At 37.2% G+C, this 4,087-nt stretch overlaps 1 long non-coding RNA gene across 1 annotated transcript; it reads left to right on the forward strand.

The window, feature by feature from the left end:
* The first annotated feature begins 469 nt into the window (after positions 1–469).
* LOC311081886 lies at positions 470–3,607 on the forward strand. The gene is made up of 5 exons (XR_014606042.1): positions 470–914; positions 1,140–1,205; positions 1,449–1,514; positions 2,247–2,406; positions 3,414–3,607. It is a non-coding gene; the product is annotated as an uncharacterized lncRNA (long non-coding RNA).
* The last annotated feature ends 480 nt before the right edge of the window (positions 3,608–4,087 follow it).

Below are 4,087 nucleotides of genomic sequence, written 5' to 3' on the forward strand. Positions count from 1 at the left end.
TAACTTATAGTTAGCAAATGGTCATTAGATTTGGCGGAGATTTGAGTAAAACATTTTTTGGTAATTAATAACTGAGTAAAAAGCTTTTTTTTGGATGGATTTATTTCTCTCTGGCAGGTGAGGTGATTTAATATGATTTAACGTTAGCTGTCTGTATTTTTATCAAACCCTGAGCATATTTTCTCCCCTTTCCAGTAAGTCAGGCGAGAAATTATCATGTTAGGCCTAACGTTAACGTTACGTTACCTAACAACAAGTTACCTTTTTCACGGAATGTCTAGTATAAAGTTATAGTTTATGTCGATTTTTGTTTAATTTTGACAGTTCCACCACCCCATGTAATATGTATGTACGAGAGGCTATGCTGTATCGTGAATAAGTCATGGCTGAAGGGTTCGCGCCTTCGTGGAGTGCCTGCAACCCCTTCAGCCGTGACTTATTCACGATACAGCACTTGTCTCGAGTACCTTATTGCTTTTATAAAACGGTTACCACACAATACAACTAATTAAAGCCGAAAAACATGTATCTATGCAACTTTTATGAATCACTAAAAGCCTTCCTTCCGCTGGAAAAAATAGTCCCTGACTACAGCAACAAAAGTTACATACATTATTTCGCCAATAGATGGCGGCAAAGACCGTCTTTATGAGTGAGTCAGTCAGTAGAGAAGACTTTTACATTGAAAGGAATCAAACTTGTGATCACCGAGAAGGAAAACGCAACTGACATGGGCACGGAAAAACCCCTTTACTGTTAAAAGGACAAGATATTGCAGCGGACATTCAAACAGATTTTTTTTTACACTGGTCCCCACTACAGTATTTAACACTGTGCATCTGTTTCAGCTTACAGTTCGTTCAAGTGCTACCAGTCTGATCTACGGTTTCATCTATCCGAATAATCTGAGTAAAGTAAGATTTAATACTTTTCCAACTTGTTTTAGCCAGATATTTTGTCAAATACTGACACTGGTCCCCACTACAGCATTTAACAGTGTACACTGGTTTGGTTAGGTTCAGTTCATTTTGGTTTTCAACCACCTCCCCATGTAATGTTGTTTCAGATAATTATTTAATATCATATTAAGAGACTGTGTGTGTGTGTGTGTGTGTGTGTGTGTGTGTGTTCTGTTTCAGCTTACAGTTTGCTCAAGTGCTACCAGTCTGATCTACGGTTTCATCTATCCGAGTAATCTGAGTAAAGTAAGATTTAATACTTTTCCAACTTGTTTTAGCCAGATATTTTGTCAAATACTGACACTGGTCCCCATTACAGCATTTAACAGTGTACACTGGTTTGGTTAGGTTCAGTTCATTTTGGTTTACATCATGACAAATATATTTTCAACCACCTCCCCATGTAATGTTGTTTCAGATAATTATTTAATATCATATTAAGAGACTGTGTGTGTGTGTGTGTGTGTGTGTGTGTGTGTTCTGTTTCAGCTTACAGTTCGTTCAAGTGCTACCAGTCTGATCTACGGTTTCATCTATCCGAATAATCTGAGTAAAGTAAGATTTAATACTTTTCCAACTTGTTTTAGCCAGATATTTTGTCAAATACTGACACTGGTCCCCACTACAGCATTTAACAGTGTACACTGGTTTGGTTAGGTTCAGTTCATTTTGGTTTACATCATGACAAATATATTTTCAACCACCTCCCCATGTAATGTTGTTTCAGATAATTATTTAATATCATATTAAGAGACTGTGTGTGTGTGTGTGTGTGTGTGTGTGTGTGTGTGTGTGTGTGTTCTGTTTCAGCTTACAGTTTGTTCAAGTGCTACCAGTCTGATCTACGGTTTCATCTATCCGAGTAATCTGAGTAAAGTAAGATTTAATACTTTTCCAACTTGATTTAGCCCGATTTATCGGTCGATCACTAGTTTACATTACATAGTATTTTACTGTTAAAGTATGTTGATATTTCCTAATTTTGTTCAGAGTCGATTCTTTCTATTGGGAGAAAATAACTTTATTTATGATTATTTGTAGAACGTTTACATTTCACAAACAGCTATGTATTTTACACATTGCATGAAAGGGAATATTTAAAAGCCATAATAAATGCCTTAAAAGCCTTAAAATGACCTTGGGATTTTGTTATAGTTAATTATTTTGAATGTTTTAAGAAAAATATTTTTATCAGTCATTTTATAAATGTTTTGAATGGTCTTCCAGCCAATCAGAAAGTCTTATTCTTATGCCTATAATAAATAACAGATATTTGTTACAGTTTAGATTTCCTCCCTGGCAACTATTGGGGGCCATGACACGAAACGAGTCACATGGAACATCCTTTCCCGCATGTTCCATGACGATGTTGGGTGGAGGATCAACTGGAAGGGCATGAATGGGAAAAAATCATTCAACCAGATGAAGTCAAAGAAGTTACTCCTGTGTAAGTAAATGTATAAAGTATTGTCTGGCTAAAAAAAAGTCAAACTTATCCCTTGAAGGTACACTGTCACTTTTTTTGTTTAAAATTTAAAAAATGTATGTAAGGAGCAAGTACATCATGAATTCATCTCCTCTCCACCAGTAAGCTGGTGTGTGGTGGGCGTTCTGGCACAATATGGCTGCCGTCGCATCATCCAGGTGGAGCTGCACATTGGTGGTGGTTGAGGAGATTCCCCCTTCCATATGTGAAAGCACTTTGAGTACCTAGAAAAGCGCTATATAAATGTAACGCATTATTATTATTATTATTTTTATTTTTACTACTGCGATACACCTATAATAAGTGTTATTATAGCAGGATGCCAACCGTTGTGAAGTATCGTAATGTTCTACTTCAAGATCCATACGGTTCATTAACCGCTAGTGCACCAAAAGTTACAGTGTACCTAAAAATGTCAGATTGTACACTTTTGTTTTAAAGCAACACCAAGAAACTTTTCCTCTGCGATCACCCTACAGGTTGGAAGCGGAATTGTCCATTACCACTGTCGTAAATAATTTAGCCCACTGTATCCTACCGTCACACGCACGCTCGCTGTTTATCTAGCACCGGCTTTGGAATGAACGATGTCCAGAGACAAGGTAGAGTATGATGCATGATTTTATATGATGTATTGCGACATCAGAAACGAAGAAAAACTAAATAATGACTATTGTAATGCTTGACGTAAAGCAAGTCAAATTTGTAGTTTTCTTATGTCTCATTAGAACTACAGAAACGCCACCCGATCTGGCAAACTTACATAGCGTGGATATAGCAGATAAAGGACCGCAAAGCGGAGGCAGAAGTGCCTTTCACCCTGTTACGACTTGATGAACACTGAAATGATTTTGGAAACATTATTTTAAGTTTAAAAAAAGGATTATGTCTATCCTCTAAAAAACAACAACCTGGTAGCTTCAATGTGATTTCATGACATGTAATGAAAATCTGCTTATGTATTACAGGTGCTGTGAGAAAGAGCCATGTCTCCCGTGCCGCCACCGATGACGACATTACAAAACATGTAATCCGGTGGTTCAACCTGGCATCAGATAGGGGAAGCTCAAGGAGCCGTCCCCCCTGTCAGCAAACCTTGACCCAACAGTAATGAAAGAAATACTTGATCATTTTAGTGTAATGTTCACTAAATAAAATGATGTTCTTGGTACAATTAATGGTTGATTTCATTTTTTCTGTTATGTCTATTCAATGTATACATGAATAAAACTATTAAAAAAAATTAGTAAATACATGTATAGTCTGTAATAGCCTATTTTTTTATTGTTACTGGCTAACAATTATTAATGTTTAATGATTTCATGTTTTATTCATATTAATAAAGGCAGATACATTAATAACTATTCAAGCTTTTATAGAGCAATCCAGTCTATCTAATGTTCGTCCACCATTAGATTTTAAATATATCTGTAGCTATAGTTTTGGCCAGATAAGTGGGATCTGAAAGGTTTCCTGACCGAAATTAACGGGTCCAGATCGGATCCGCGGCGGATACGCTGCTTCATAAACGGGTCCAGATCGGATCCGTGGCGGATACGCTGCTTGATAAACGGGTCCAGATCGGATCCGCGGCGGATAAGCTGCTTTATCCGCGGATACGGGTAGGGTCTGCCGCGGATCT

Source organism: Abramis brama (assembly GCF_963993115.1).
Source record: "Abramis brama genome assembly, chromosome: 4".
NCBI lineage: Eukaryota > Metazoa > Chordata > Actinopteri > Cypriniformes > Leuciscidae > Abramis > Abramis brama.